The sequence below is a fragment of the Rhinopithecus roxellana genome, chromosome 13 (genome assembly GCF_007565055.1).
Source record: "Rhinopithecus roxellana isolate Shanxi Qingling chromosome 13, ASM756505v1, whole genome shotgun sequence".
Lineage (NCBI taxonomy): Eukaryota > Metazoa > Chordata > Mammalia > Primates > Cercopithecidae > Rhinopithecus > Rhinopithecus roxellana.
The window spans coordinates 34,758,943-34,776,175 of record NC_044561.1 but is presented as its reverse complement, the minus strand read 5'-3'; the positions used below and the strand labels follow the sequence as shown (position 1 = coordinate 34,776,175).

General features: G+C 39.5%; 1 protein-coding gene and 1 non-coding gene across 7 annotated transcripts in view; both read right to left on the bottom strand.

Moving 5' to 3' along the window:
* The window catches only part of APP (amyloid beta precursor protein), a 286,842-nt gene that overhangs the window by 47,171 nt on the left and 222,438 nt on the right, over nucleotides 1–17,233 (bottom strand). The window lies entirely within an intron of this gene.
* LOC115893010 lies at nucleotides 6,508–6,612 on the bottom strand. Its single transcript, XR_004052973.1, has one exon. It is a non-coding gene; the product is annotated as a U6 spliceosomal RNA (small nuclear RNA).

The window sequence follows — 17,233 nt, the reverse complement described above, 5'->3', positions numbered from 1 at the left end:
GAGCAACAAGAGCAAACTCTGTCTCAGGAAAACAAAAGAATAAGACGAAGAGACACCTCTCTTTCTCTCTGAGAAAGACCATGTGAGGGCATGGTGCGTAGGTGGCCATTTGTAAATCAAGGAAGAGAGGCCTCCTCAGAAACTGACCTGCTGGTACCTTGATCTTGAACTTCCAGCCTCCAGAAGCATGAGAAAATTATTGTCTGTTGTTGAAGCATTCAGTCTGTGGGATTTTGGCATTTTGTTATGGCAGTCCTAGCAGACTAATGCATTTATGTAGTCACACCCAGACAAAAGAAAGAGCAAAGGTCAGAATAGCTTTTTCTAGAGGATTATGTTTTTTTTTCTTTCTTCGTCTTCTTTTTTTTTTCCCAAAGGCAATAGCCGAATCTGAGAGTAACAAGGGCTCACCAGGGATGTGCAAGGAATTTCTTATACTGCCCCTTTCATGGAAATGACAAGGAAGTGATTTATTTCAGATGTGACTCAGTTCAGGATTTGAAAGCATAACTGACCTCTGGGCTTTTCTTTTTCTTTACTTGACCATTTACCATGTAAGTTCCCAAGTGCTTCCTCCCTATCCTGCTTCACTACAGGCAGTGGGAAAAATCCAAACAACTTCCCCCTGTGTCTGGGACATCTCCAGCTCTGTGGTCTATTTACTTTGAAGGAACAAAAAAGGGGATAGTATATGACTTCCATCCCAAGTCACTATAGGAGATACTTTAAGAAACAAGGGAGTTTAAATTGCTGTCCTGTATAACCTGCAAAATTCATCTCCTATTGCAGAGTAGAGTGAGTCGCTTCTCAGGATTCGCACCTGGAGTTGGTATTCAGCATGTGTTTTCCTTGTAATATTTTTGTCAATTCTCTAAAAAGACCACACTTTTTGAGCTGACACTAGGCTCTCTGACAATCTTCCAAGATGAAGCTTTTACAGTCCATTATTTACAATGCTGACAACTCCAGGCATATTTTGTCAATTTTTCCTTTCATCTCTTATTAAAATAATATCACTTTGGATTTGAAGGGAGCCTAAATGGATAATTCTTTAAGCAGAATGCCAGTATCAATGATAGAAAGGGAAGAATCTAAGAGGGAGGTGAATGTTCTGTAAGCAGAGAAGTAGGTTCACAATTTCTGAAACAGCAAATCAAACAGCAAATGGGGGAAAGTTAGGAAAGACAGAATTTTGTGATCCAAGCCCGTCCTATGCTTATACTGTTTTTTGTTTTTGTTTGTTTGTTTTGAGATAAGGTCATCCCTTTGTCACCCAGCCTGGAGTGTAGTGGTGCTGCCAGGGCTCACTGCACCCTCCAACTCCTGGGCTCAAGCAATCCTCCAACCTCAGCCTCCTGAGTAGCTGGGACTATAGGTGTGTAGCCCTAAGCCCAGCTTATTATTTTTTTGACTTTTTGTAGAAACAGGGTCTCCCCATGTTGCCCACGCTGGTCTTTAAAATTCCTGGGCTCTAGTGATCCTCCTGCCTCAGTCTCCCAAAGGGCTAGGATTACAGGTGTTAGCTACTACGCTCCGCCTCTTATACTGTTTATTTCCTTTAGATACAGTTAATGGACATTAATAAGCAGTTTATGCCAATCCCTTTTCGTAGCTAATAAGATGTCTTATCTTGGATAAATAAAACCTAGCCACTAATGCTGCCACACCCAAACAAACTCTGTATGCAGCTAAACTTCTTGAGGTCAACAATGCTTCATTGTAATATTTTATAAAATCACCACTTTGGAAGTGAACACCACTAGAAATTCATATGGCCAATTTATAGATGGGGACTGGGGGAGGCGGGGAGATCTCTGCAATCTAGTAGTTAGGCTCTGCCAGCAAGTATTTAGAGTTGGCTAGACTAAGTCTCTGCTTCATTTTTTTTCCAATGAAAATGACAAGGTCTGTCATTCTATATTCAAGACAAATATAAATATAACCTACGTTTCTAAGAATCCTTATATTTTTGTTATTACCTATAGGCATGAGTTTTAAAAACCTCTGAATGTTTAGAGGATCACCTGGGGGAATCAGAAAAATGCACATCTCTGTAGGTCTGAGGCAGAGCCCAAGAATCTGTATTTTTAACTAGAACTCCTCTAAATTAATGTGCTTCACTTGGCCCCAATTACACATTAAGAAACAATGATTTCAAGATGACATTCAACCTTTTCCATCCAAGGACTTAAAGCAACTAAACCAAAGACACCAACAAATACCAGATACTTTTCTCTGTCTACTGGCTGATGGCACAAAAGTGCAGAAGTCACATAGGGCAGTACAGAAAGCTCGAGCTAGGACTGGAGTCAGCGAGACGCTAGCTTCCCGTTTGTGGATTCTGAAGCCTCAAGGCCACATTAACAAGGCTTTAGACGACAGTAAACACCCAAACTCAGGCTCCTGCAGAGGCCCCCAATTCTGCTTGAATATGTCTATTTTTCTTTAAAGAAAAAACATCTGATTTTTGCACCCCAGGTATTTAAATACCCACTTTGATTTCTGAAAGGCTTTGGGCAACACATGAGGAAGTCCTTGGGCCTTGACCATTTTTAGCACTTTCACAGTTTCTGATTTTGATCAAGCGACTTAATCACCCAGTATTCTGACTCTGAAAACCAGGAGGGTTTAATTCCACTTTCATGTTCCCTTGAGGAGCCCTTGGCAGCAGAATGAAGGCAGGTTCATACTGAACGTGGGAAGGAAGCCAGGAAGCCAGCTCTTCCTTTCACATCAGAGATCTAGAAAGCAAAACTTGTCTCACATTTGCATACAATATTAGACTTACATATGGATGCCACGTTTGTCAAAAGACAGGCTAATTAGGACATTAGTTTCCTTAATGGTTGCGATTTAGTAATTCACAGATAGTCCCACTTAATTTTTCATCCTATACCTGAAGGAGCTACTTCACACTTTAAGTGTAAGAAGGCTTCTCCCTTAAGATGGAAAGAAGGCATTCAAGTGTCAAAATACTGGTTTTCTGCCAAAAAATAAAGGATGAGAAAAAGCAGAGACTTAGTTTATCAAATCAAAATACATGCTGGCAGGGAAAGACTACTGGATTACAAAGTTCATTCCCCCAGCCTGCACCGATTCCTCTTTTTCTCTAAAGTTTCTTATTTTTTTCAGTTTTTCTCATGATACTGACATTGCCAACCAGCAGTCTGGAAACTGTTCAGGTTGATTCTCAGCAGAAAATCGAGGGGCTCCTTAAAACACTTAAATTTGGTTAGTTTGCTTCAGCATTCTCAGTATATTACAAAAAAAAGTACTCAAGCATTTCTAGAATTTATTTTGACTGACATCAGCTACTCTAATGAACAGGAGGGGACAACGGCAAGGTATATGAGGAGCATATCCTTCCTTTTTAATCAGAATTATATAGGAACTAAGAGCTCTAAGGCCACAGTAGAGTATAATATCTTGGAAGAAGAAAACGGAGAATGTCTGACATTTTCATTGATCATTTAGGCTGATGGCTTAAACCATTTCCACCCACATTTCTTAAAATTTAGCATTTCCAGTCAACATTACCTACTGCAATTTCTCTATAATCTTAAGGGTATTAAGGCCCCAAGTGAGGGACAGAGAGATGTAAACTAAAGGGGAGTCAGAGAAGGGAAAACTGAGTCTGATACACATCATTTATCCTTTCTTTAACATGATTTTAAAAGTAATAATGCTTATAAAAAAATATTAGCAGTATTAAGGAATATCAGGTGACAAGCAGAAATGGCCCCTCCACGGATGTGCTGGTGTACCTGTAGAAATACGGTGCTAAAATTAGAAAAGATGCCAGTGTATCTGTAGAAATACGGTGCTAAAATTAGAAAAGACTGAACATTTATTAGGTAGAGCCAAATAGTCTAAAAGGTTTCACCCGTACATTTACCAATAGTTGATGAAAGTTCCTTTTCACCTATCCTTGTCATGACAAGGCATAACAGATTTCTAAAAAATTATATTTTCATTGGTATTAATCATGAGAAGTTGTTCACCTTTTAATCTACAACTACTTATCAGATATGCATGCATTTTTTTGTATGAATTGGAGCTGTTGTATTTTTGTGAATTAATCAAATGCATCAATTCCTTTGGGTTTTCACCTTAGACGTTTTTGTGGCATACAATTTGTATAACGTGAATTTAGAAGATAATAGAATAGGTCACTCTAATTGGCTTATTGGGGTGCTACAATGGATCCCCGCCCATTTATTAACTTTTTAACAAGTTGATTAGTCTCTAAATCACTAATTTGCAAAGTTTAGCATATATCAATGTCACCTGGACAGCGTGATAAAATATAGATTGCTCAGCCCCATCCCTAGCTTTGTTGATTCAGGAAGTCAGGGGTGGGATCAGGGAATGTGTGTTTCCAACAAGTTCCCAGGTGATACCAGGCGATGCTGATGCTGCTGGACTAAGAACCACACGTGGAGAACCACAGCTCTAAAATATTCCCTGGGCATGGTGTTTGCAATACATACTTTATACCTAATCATTTGTTTCAGGACACACAAAGGCACATGAGATTTGATATATACTCTCAAAAAGCTAACAATCAGTAAGTGGTAATTCACTGACATGTACACATCAAAGTAATGTAACACACATGTAATAGGCCAAGATTGGGGATGGGCATTGTAGGTAGATGGAATAACATAAATAAAGGCATCCAGGGCTATGGATATAAGATCAGCCTGGCTGGCAAAGTCAGACTCATGAAGGAGATTAATGGGAAAAACTATCTTTGTCTGTCTCAGGTTATTTTGAGGATGAAGTAAAATTTAGACACAACAACAAAAAAGCAAAGTCTGTGATCAAGAAGAATTACTCTGTTGCAGCAATATAAACTAAGAAAAAAATACACAAAATTCTTTGCTGCCTTGGGAGGTGACCTCATGATGTGTATCATTTTTTAAAATTTTTAATTAATTAATTAATTTATTTATTTTTGAGATGGAGTCTTGCTCTGTCGCCCAGGCTGGAGTGTAGTGGCACAATCTCAGCTCACTGCAACCTTCGCCTCCCGGGCCCAAGTAATTCTCCTGCCTCAGCCTCCTGAGTAGCTGGGATTACAGGCGTGCACCACCATGCCTGGCTAGTTTTTGTATTTTTAGTAGAGATGGGGTTTCTCCATGTTGGTGAGGCTGCTGTCGATCTCCTGACCTCGTGATCTGCCTGCCTCGGCCTCCTAAAGTGCTGGGATTACTGGTGTGACCGACTGCGCCCAGCCGATGTGTATGATTTAATAGCCAGCAGCAACAGGTCACTAACACGCCATCTGCTAACAGGGGCTCTAGCTATTAACATCCACAGAGCTAAACTCTGTATGTCTGATCCCCTGCAAATGGCGAAGGCCTGGGTGAGAATTATTATCTCATGCTTTCAGAGAAACCTTTGCTTGTCCTGCACTGAAAAATCTGGCTGCAATAATCACATGGAAGAAGGTATGTTTGTTGGCATGTTTCATGGGCTGGCTTACGACTTCTAAGCAGAAGATACAAAATAATATAAAAATCCTGCAACATGCACAATGTATCTGATATTCATATTCTCTTTAAATATCTTAACGCTGACTTACATATTTAAGGGTATGGAGCTTTGAGCTTGGGAAGCATCTTAGTACTGAGTCACAAATGCTAAAAGAGGAACATTTCTTCTACGTACCACATTGTCAATGAAAAGATGCTGAAAGTGAATAAACAGCTCTGCAAACCCAGTTTTGTTTAACTTGGCAACAGCAGTAAGTCAGTATCACTGGACACAGGGACACTGGGATAGATTCAGTCTTTAGTCTTATTCACCACGCCTGACCTTGGGCATATTACATGGTTTCCCCTAGCCTATGAAATCATGTGGCTGAATGAACTGAAAACTAAGGTTCTTTCCTTTACTAATAAATTTCAGCTAACGATAGGAGTAAGAACGGTTGTCTAATGAGACTACCAAAGTCTACGAGACACAGCAACCAATATCCCTTGCCCTCATGGATGCAGCTTCTTTCTTGTTTATCCAAAGTCTCCTCAAGCAAATTCTAAATTATTCTAAATTACCTGAGGAACAAAGATTGTGCCCTCATACCTGTGATGTCTCTGGCAACGGCAAAGAATATGGAACATGGGAAGCATTTAATACATATTTATTGAAGATCTTGTGTCCTTATTTCTTGAATCTCCTTGCTATTCACAATGGCAAATGATATGAATATACATATACATATTTATCATGATAAAATATATATAACATAAATCTTACTATTTTAACCATTTTAAGTGCAAGGCTCAGGGTATTAAGTATGTTCACGCTGCTATGCAACTGTGATGGATGATGCATTACGGCCATCCATCTTCCCCGCTGAACTATTTTCAGTATTCCCAAACTGAACCTCTGTGCCCGTTAAACGCTAACTCCACAGTCCCTCATCCTCTCAGCTCCTGGCAATCACCATTCTACTTTCTGTATCTATGAATTTACTACCATAGGTACCTCATATAAGTAAAGTTCCATATAAAACACTTTACAAAATTTGCATGTCATCCTTGCACAGGGGCCAGGTTAATCTTCTCTTTAATCATTCCAATTTTAGTGTATGTGCTGCTAAAGCAACCATCATATATACAGTTCTTTTTTTTTTTGTTTTTTTTTTGAGATGGAATCTTCCTTTGTTGCCCAGGCTAGTGTGCAGTGGCACAATCTCAGTTCACTGCAGCCTCTGCCTTCTAGGTTCAAGTGGTTCTCCAACCTTAGCCTCCAGAGTAGCTGGAATTACAGGCATGTGCCACCATGCCCGGCTAATTTTTGTATTTTCAGTAGAGATGGGGTTTTGCCATGTTGGCCAGGCTGGTCTCAAACTCCTGCCTGCCTCGGCCTCCCAAAGTGCTGGGATTACAGGCATGAGCCACCGTGCCCAGTCTATCATATATACACTTGTGAAAACCTCTAAGACTTCCTTACAAATGAAAGTGGTGACAGAACTAAGTCATATACCTAGTGGTATCTCAATGGTGATGATAAAGTTAGTTTTTATTTGACAAAATCTATTTGCTATCAGAATACTATACTTAAAAATCATAAGCATGAACAATTAAATCACATGTATAAAAATTTTAGAGAACATGCAGCTATAGCAACTTCAGTACTATACAGGAAGCTGAAGACATAGATCCACACCTAAACATCTGTCCTCAGGGGATGGGCAGACAAATTTCAATGCCCCCAGAACCAAAAGCAAAGACACAAGAGACACGTACAAGACAAAATAAGTTGTTGCCAAGCACTGTTTCAAAGAAGTAAGATTTAACTCACGCTTTCATGAGCATATGTAAATGCATACTTATCAAAAGACAAACACATAAAACATGCTATTTTAAATGTGCTATCTGAGGTCACTGAATCCATCCGCAGGAGCTGAAATTAAGTAACACCCTGGCCTTGACCCTCTGACCACCTGTTCCATGCTCCAGGTCCAAAGCCTCTTCATAAATAGTGTTTAGATTGCACACCAAGTCAACATTCCTTTGGACACGTCTCATAACTTGGAGTTAATAGATGGCTCCACTATTTTTGATGAGACATTATAACTAACGTTCTATGATTTGCTTTCTAAAGTAGTCCATAGCGTATATGGCAGGAAAACTGTTAACTAATAACGGAGCTTACTCAGAGAATACATGCAAAATTTGTTTCTGAGTTGAACACCAAGAAGCAAATTAACATGCCTTCCAAACTCTGTCTCACATCAAACAAATTCACGTCATTCCCAGTTAGTGTTTGTGGAAACATATTTCAAAATTAATCTCAATTTGGATTCATCTCCATACTCAGGGTGGCAAACATCACTGATTTTTTTTCCTCCTCTTTTAAAAAAATGAACCTTGAAGGCAGATGCTTGTGAAAAACAGAATAACCAGCCCTTGTTCCAGTGCAAAATCATTGGTTGTTCCCAAGACTCAACAAAAAAATCAGGACACATCTGCTCTAGTGTTCCGTGCCAGGAAGTAGTCCCACAGCCACCACTGTGGTCTGACTTCACTCCCCAATCATTTTACTTCAGATTTCTTTTTAGATTTTGTTTCAAATTACAGGGCCATACAAACGAGCTGGTGAGTTGAGAAAATAGCTTTGGAACTGCATTGGATCATCAAAAGAAACAGCAGACTTTGGCGTGGGAGACCCTGCCTCAGGCTCCATCCATTTGGTTGAGGTGCCCACACACGCACAAAAATAAAAGAACGGCATAAAAACAGACAAAAACTACTGACATGTCACAGTCATTATGGTTTAAGGAAAAGCTCACAAATAATTTCTCTGGAATCTCACCATAATTTGGAGTAAAAGATGACAGCATACTAAATCAACTCTCTTGCTACTTCTAAATACTAACCTTCCTGAATGGGGCTCAAGGCGGAATCCTTTCACACCAGATATCAGTTCTAGTAGTTAAAGTGTTGTTTAAAACATCATTAACAAATTTATATATAAATATTCCCCCAAATGATCTACAGATCCAATGCAATCCTCACTTTTTTTTTTTTTTTTTTTTTTTTGCAGAAATGGTGGTAGGGGTGAGAAAGATCTTAAAATTCATGTTGTAATGCAAGAGACCTCGGATACTCAAAGCAATATTGAAAAAGAAGAACAAAAGTAACAGACTCACACGTGCTGATTTCAAAATTTACTACAAAGCTACAATGATCAAAACAGTTTGGTACTACAATAAGCACAGGCACACAGATCAAAGAACTAAGAATTAAGAAATAAACCCATATTATCTATGGACAATTGATTTTGTGTAATAGTACCAACACCATTCACTAGGGGAAATAATAGTCTTTTTCTTTCTTTCTTTCTTTCTTTTTTTTTTTTTTGGAGACATGGTCTTGCTCTGTTGCCCAGGTGGCATGATCAAGGCTCACTTGCAGCCTCAACCTACCCAGGCTCAGGAGATCCTCCCACCTCAGCCTCCTGAGTAGCTGGGACTACAGAAAGATGCTATCATGCCTGTGTAATTTTTTGTAGAAATGTGGTCTTGCCATGTTTCCCATTGTGGTCTTGAACTTCTAGGCTCAAGTTATCTACCCACCTTGGCCTCCCAAAGTGCTGGAATTACAGACATGAGCCACTGCACCTGGCAAGAATAGTCTTTTTCAACAAACGGTGCTGGGACGCTGGATATTTATATGCAAAAGAAGGAAGTCAAACCCTTACCTCACACCATATATGAAAATTAAAATGAATCAAAGATTTAATTGTAAGAGCTAAAACTACAACTCTTAGAAGATAACACAAGTATAAATTGTTGTAACCTTGCTTCAGACAATGGTTTCCTGGATACAATATCATAATAACTGCCACAAAAGAAAAAAACTGATAAAATAGACTTCTAAATTGAAAACTTGTGTGTGTCAAAAGGATCCTATCAAGGAAGTGAAAATACAACCTACAAAATGGGTAAAATATTTGCAAATAATGTATTTGATAAGAATTTAATAGTATCCAGAATATATAAAAATTCTTACAAATCAATAATAAAGGCAGGCAGAGCGCAGAGTGGCTCACGCCTGTAATCCTAGCACTTTGGAAGGCCAAGGTGGGCAGGTTGCCTGAGCTCAGGAGTTTGAGGCCAGCCTGGGCAACATGGTGAAACACCATCTCTCCTATGCTAAGAATACAAAAAATTAACTGGGTGTGGTGGCGCGTGCCTGTAATCCCAACTACTGGGGAGGGTGAGGCATGAGAATCGCTTGAATCTATGAGGCGGAGGTTGCAGTGAACTGAGATCGTGCCATTTTACTTCAGCCTGGGTGACAGAGCAAGACTCTGTCTCCAAAAATAAAAATAAAAATAAAAAAAAAGAAAGTAAGAAAGGTAAACAACCCAATTAAAAAATAGGCAAAGAATCTGAACACACATCATTTATTTGAACTGAACAAAATAATCCATAATAAATCATTGCAATGGCATGAAGAAAACACTGTAGTTGATGTTTAATTCATCAAATTTCTGCCAGCGTCCATTTGGAGCACAATACACAAGATCAATATACTGCACTGGATTATATATATTAAGGTCAACAATTTGTCTGACAGAATGGTAGAGATAGTTTTTTTTTTTTTTTAAATAAAAGGAAACAGTTTTTACATTGATTAATCCTAGAAAGTCTATTTTTTTTTAATGTAGCTAAAATGATTTACTTTTTCCTAAAATTATGGAGTAGAAATACACAAAAGAAAGTATCTGTTTGCCAAATGGGAAAACTATAAAAATCATTCAGGAAAATGGATGCTGTATTACATGTGAACTTTTAAAGGTCATTATCAATGACTTCAAAAGATCATCTGGATGACATACACTATATTTACAGATTCTATAATTAAACTCCAAAGCAAGAAAAAGAGAACTTACATATTATCACAACCAAAAAAGGCATAGAGAGCTAAATGTATACAAATCACTCTACGAGCCACCACTATGGGTGAGTTCAACACCTGAGGTCTGTAACCTCAAGTCTGTAGACAGACCAGTTGGGGACCTAAAGTATGAAGTGTACCGGCATGCACACATTTGTATCTACGTGTGGAGACATTTCAACATGGCAGTCCAACTTGTGGGGAAAAGAAAGAGAGATCAGACTGTTACTGTGTCTATATAGAAAGAAGTAGACATAAGAGACTCCATTTTGTTCTGTATTTGAGATGATGTTAACCTGTGACCCTACCCCCAACCTTGTCCTTGCAAGAGACATGTGCTGTGGTGACTCAAGGTTTAATGGATTTTGGGCTGTGCAGGGTGTGCTTTGTTAAACAAATGCCTGAAGGCAGTATGCTTGTGAAAAGTCATCACCATTCTCTTAATCTCATTGTACCCAGGGACACATATACTGCCAAAGGTTGCAGGGACCTCTGCCTAGGAAAGCTAGGTATTGTCCAAGGTTTCTCCCCATGTGATAGTCTGAAATATGGCCTCATGGGAAGCGAAAGACCTGATTGTCCCCCAGCCTGACACACGTGAAGGGTCTGTGCTGAGGAGGACCAGTACAAGAGGAAAGAACGCCTCTTGGCAGTTGAGATAGAGAAAAGCATCTGTCTCCTGCCCATCCCTGGGCAATGGAACATCTCGGTGTAAAACCCGATTGTATGTTCTGTTTACTGAGAAAGGAGAAAACCGCCTTAGGGTGAAAGGTGGGACTTGCTACAGCAATGCTGCTCTTTATGTACTAAAAAGGTTTATGGAGATGTTTGTATATACATGTCAAGGCACAGTACTTTTCCTTAAACTTAGTCATGTCACAGCGATCTTTATTCATATGTCTTACTGCTGATCTTCTCCCTATGATGATCCTATTATCCTGACACTTCCCTTTTTCTAAGATGGTAAAGATAATGATCAATAAATACTGAGGGAACTCAGAGATCGGTGCCGCGTGGGTCCTCTGTAAGCTGAGCGCCGGTCCCCTGCGCCCGCTTTTTCTTTCTCTACACTTTGTCTCCTTGTCTCATTTCTTTTCTCAAGTCTCTCTTTCCACCTAATAAGAAACGCCCACAGGTGTGGAGGGGCAGGCCACCCCTTCACAACTGTCAGAAAACTAAGAGGCTGTCTTAATAGTATACTGTACTTTGCCATTTTGAAGCATAAAATACTTTACATGTAGGGCCATTCATTTGACAATGCATTTTCATTTATAAATGAGTGGTTCTATTTTGGAAGAGAAGTTGTCTTGGGTCAAAGATACACATTTAGACATAGGCAGCTGAACTTATAGTTCATGTCTGTTAGTTAATAACACTAGGGAAAATATGAATAAGGGGCTCTGAGACTATTATGAAACCAATGGGGGAACAAGGCTTTGGTTGTTGATAGTAAGTATAAATGTTCCTGGCTGGGTGCAGGGGCTCACGTCTATAATCCCAGCACTTTGTGGGGCCAAGGTGGGCAGATCACCTGAGATCAGAAGTTCCAGACCAGCTTGGCCAAAATGATGAAACCCTGTCTCTACTAAAAATACAAAAAAATTATACAGGTGTGGTGGCACGTGTCCGTAGTCTCAGCTACTTGGGAGGGTGAGGCAGGAGAATCACTTGAACCCGGGAGGTGGAGGTTGCAGTGAGCCGAGATCGCATCACTGCACTATAGTCCGGGTGACTGAGCAAGACTCCATCTCAAAAAAAAAAAAAGTTCTTATATCTAAATACTTAAGTCAGCTGTAAACTATTGAATCTATATACATTTAAAAGTCATTTCTTATGATAAACAAAGTGACAGCTATGTTCTTATAAGAACAAAGGGACAGCTCTCTCTCATTTTATTTGCTTTTATGATTTTTTTTTTGATGTTCATCCTTGATTAACAATTACACATAGGGATACTTGAAATTCTCAATAGTATTAAATTTCTATTTTGTTGGGCTGAGAGGTGCTATAAATATTCTATTTTAAACCTAGTCTACTTTGGACTCACTAAACCCCCAAATCAATAGGCTTATTAGAAACAGAATATGGAAACACTGTCTTTGAAATAACCATGCTGCATTTTTCCTGAAAAGTGGAACATTTTATGAAGACGCCACAGTAAAATTGTAATAAAAAATAAGCATTCTTTCATTATTGCGAATTTCTTGATTCCCCGCCACAACTTTCAATCTCACCCCATTCACTATGGATTTATTCAGGCAGAGATCTTTCCTGCATCTGGTTTATAATAATTCATGTTTTTATTAATTTTGAATGCTAGAAGAAAAAAATGGATATGAAACAATTATGCCTTTGTTCCCTCTTTATTTCCTACTGCCTTTCTCATAAATTGGTTGTTACAGCATTCTGTAAAACAGCCATCTCTGAAAAGAGCTACATTTTTAGCCTTGAGGTAGCTGCAAAGAGAAGCACACTTTGATAAATAACCTCAGTGCCAATACAGAGAGTAGAATAGAATCCTTTTAGCAGAGATTTAAGGAAGATTACAAAGGACAAAAAAACACCAATCATTTTTAAATAACAATTTCACAAAGCAAAGGTTGAAGGGATAAACGGATTCTGCCCTTTTGAAGGATTAAAAAATAATTAAAGCAGAATATGAATATTGAAAAGCAGCCATATTTTCACTGAAATAATGATTCCATCATTTGTTGAATGAAAAAAATATTAAGAAAGTTCTACATAGTGATTTAAAACAGAGAAGGAGATTTTATCCATATACAAACAATGCCTGAGGCCATTCTTTGCAAGAAATCTTCATAATCTGCCTGAAAATAACTTTTTTGTTTATAAAAACATTAAGTAATAAATGACTGAGCCTGGGAACTTGCACATAATTAAAATGGAATAAAAAAATATGAAATTATAAAATAAAACATGGGCTGGGCACGGTGGCTCACGCCTGTAATCCCAGCACTTTGGGAGGCCGAGACGGGCGGATCACGAGGTCAGGAGATCGAGACCATCCTGGCTAACGCGGTGAAACCCTGACTCTACTGAAAATACAAAAAATTAGCTGGGCGTGGTGGTGGGCGCCTGTAGTCCCAGCTACTCAGGAGGCTGAGGCAGGAGAATGGCGTGAACCCGGGAGGCGGAGCTTGCAGTGAGCCGAGATCGCGCCACTGCACTCCAGCCTGGGCGACAGAGTGAGACTCTGTCTCAAAAATAAAATAAAATAAAATACATAAAAAAAAAAAAACATGGGCCTTTTATAACATAACTAACAGGAAAATTCACTTATTTGTCACATGAATAGCTTCAGACTGTGCTTGGCGGTCAAAGAGAGCAGCATAATTAAATCAAGTGTCAAGGTATGTGAATTGGGTAGATGACCAAAGAGCAGAGGGTCATGGTACAAAAAAGGACCATGTTGTAAAATTTTATTAATAACAGTCCTCCGAATCCTGATTTATGCTTTGTTATCTTTGCCAACTGCATCCATTTAGTTGACTTGATCAATCACAGCTTTAGAGAATGCTGTGGCCTAGGAAAGAAATCTGTTTTGTGTGGCACTTATGCTAGATGTCAAGGAAGGAGTTTCAGGCAGTTCTTTAGGGTTATGGAGGAGCCCACTTGATCAGTCCAAGTTAAGGAGCATCTGTCTTTTTATCCTGGGGACTGGCTTCAACCTTATATTTATAATTACTAATATCTAAAAAGTACCAGGGTCCCTGCTGGATCTTGAGGAGGCAAGGATGACCAACATACATCTGGAAGAGCTCACAGGATAGAGGGTTGGTAGAGATATAAACAAATAATGTACTACAAGTTAAGAGTATGGTATTGGAGGTGGATACCCAGTGCTTTCCAACTGAGGTTAAGTAGGGGAAACTTCTACTTCAGAGAGGAAAATGGGTAGGAGAGAGAACATGGATTTTGGACTTCTGGCAGGTCTTGGTTTCCACCCCACTTTCATCACTTTACTATCTGGGTGGGGCAAGTGGTAACCTCTCTTAGGTTCAGTTTCTTCAGCTGTAAACCGGGGATGCTACCACTGAATTTCCTGGTGTCATCACTAGCCCATATGCTGCCTTTTTGTGAAATACAAGAAAGCCACATCTCTATATGGGGGTTCTGTATCTCAGGGGGAACATTCATAAAGAAAGAACCTGACCATCAGCATTATCACAAACAGGCACTATTAGTTGGCTACATGGCTGTCACTCAATTGCCAGCTCTTTTCTCTGTTCTCTACGCAAATTACAAAGGGTTTATAGGACTTGGGCATTTTACTTGCATCTTGAAATGTGCAACTTTTCAAGCAAGGAAAAACCACAAGCAGTTTTTTTTTCTATTTTTTTGGGGACGGAGTTTCGCTCTTGATGCCTAGGCTGGAGTGCAATAGTGTAATCGTGGCTCACTGCAACCTCTGCCTCCCAAGTTCAAGTGATTCTCCTGCCTCAGCCTCCTGAGTGAGTAGCTGGGATTACAGACGCCTGCCACCATGCCCGGCTAATCTTTCTATTTTTAGTAGAGATGGGGTTTTATCATGTTGGCCAGGCTGGTCTTGAACTCCTGATCTCAGGTGATCCATCGCACCCAGCCTACAGCTGTTTTGTTTTTTTTTGTTTTGTTTTGTTTCCTGCAGGGAAGTTGCGTAGTTCCGAAAAGGAGGAATTGAAGTGGGAGGGAGCCAATGCGAGACAAGAGGTAGGGTGATTGGCTGGGAGTCTAATGACACTGATGAGAGGATAAGATCTCAAGTAAGTAGTGGATATGCAGAGATTTCACATGAACACAGGAGGCAGAATATACAGGACTTGCGACTGATAAGACATAATGCGAGAGAGAGGAAGACATCATGGATAAGTTTAGGCCAACCAAGAGAACTCAGAATAGTGTGTGTAAAACAAGTAAATTTCCAGAAGGACATGAGTCTTACACACATTGATGGCGGGTTCAGAGGCACATGGGATATTTGGGGTCTGGAATATGGCACTGGGATTCAGCACGCTGGCTGTGGTTAGGCCTATGAATCTGGGATTCACTGAACTTAGTGGGAAAGTAGCATCAACAGACAGGATGCCTCAGGGAAGCACAACGGACGATAAAAGGGCCAGGGCCAGAACTCACAAGCATGATGAACCCCATGCTCTGGTTGCAATTCACTGCTCACAAATTTGATGTCAATTTTCCCCTTCACGCACAGCACTCTTTCTTTCTAAGCATGACTCCATTCTTCCTTTCACCCGTAAAAGATAATTCTAATTGGAAGTGTAATTGACTGAAGCAGACATACTTGTCCCACTACAGATACTGGCAGTTCCCTAGACTGGTGAAAAACCTCTTATCCATAAAGCACCTGTTACCATTATTTAATGAAACCATTGTGCCTCTCTACAGATGTTTGACTGCATTAAGCACATCCTAATTGCTTGCATTTGTAAGCACAAACTTTTATACAAAAGACATGCATTTTTAGGGACTTTAAAATTTTCTCCTTTTGCCAGTGTCTCTGAATTTTAGTATCCTATCTGTACTGAACTGACTCCAAATCTAAAATTTGATTATATATAGAAATGGCAAATAAATGCAACTCAGACTAATGACAAAGCATTTAATCAGAGAATATTAGAAAGAGTACAAGACATAACCCGGAAAAAAAATCTATGAAGAACCTATTTAGAAAGTAAGCTAAAAGTGACACTTTTTATTATGAGAAATTTCAAACACACACAAAAGTAAAAAGAGTAACATAAGGAACCTCTAATAACATTTGGCTTCAGCAATTAGCACCCGTGGCCAATCCTGAAGTTTCAACTATATTCCTACTAAAAAGTGGTGGACTGTTTTAAACGTTCCTTCAAATGAAAAAGGACTATAGGCCGGGCGCGGTGGCTCAAGCCTGTAATCCCAGCACTTTGGGAGGCCGAGACGGGCGGATCATGAGGTCAGGAGATCGAGACCATCCTGGCTAACACGGTGAAACCCCGTCTCTACTAAAAATACAAAAAACTAGCCGGGCGACGAGGCGGGTGCCTGTAGTCCCAGCTACTCGGGAGGCTGAGCCAGGAGAATGGCGTGAACCTGGGAGGCGGAGCTTGCAGTGAGCTGAGATCCGGCCACTGCACTCCAGCCTGGGCGACAGAGCGAGACTCCGTCTCAAAAAAAAAAGGAAAAAAAAAGAAAAAGGACTATAGATGACAGCTAGGTTCAACCCAGAAAAGCTATTCTTCCCAGCGAACCAGTTCTGTAGCTTTGACACTAGGAGCTCAGATAGTGTACAGGGTTCATTACTGCAAACTTCTCTTTCTATAGAGAACAGTCATTTAAAAGTGGAAGCATCCATGATTCCAAATGAAAGGTTTTTAAAAAAGATTGTCTTTCAGAATGTGGCATCTAGTATATTTAGAATGACACACACACACACATATGTCATTATATATATATATAGTCAATAAAAAAAACTCAGCCATTAGGTTGGATTAAGAGCACATTACATACACACACAGACACACGACACATACACACAAAGAGCATATATGTAAAATGCTCTTAATCCAACCTAATGGCTGTCTTTTTTTTCTTTTGACAGAAAAAGATTCCACGATACGAACTATCTAAATTATGCTCCCTGTTACTGAGATTTGAAGTTTATTGTGCTGTCCTATTCTTGGGTATTTTGTAATACTCAAGATATCTGAACCACCATCTGTTCTGTGGAAGTGTGACTAATTACTGGCTAATGTGTTCAGCAGTATAGTGCCAAATAAAAAGTTCTAATAATTTAATTATAAAGAGTCAACAATAATTGCTGG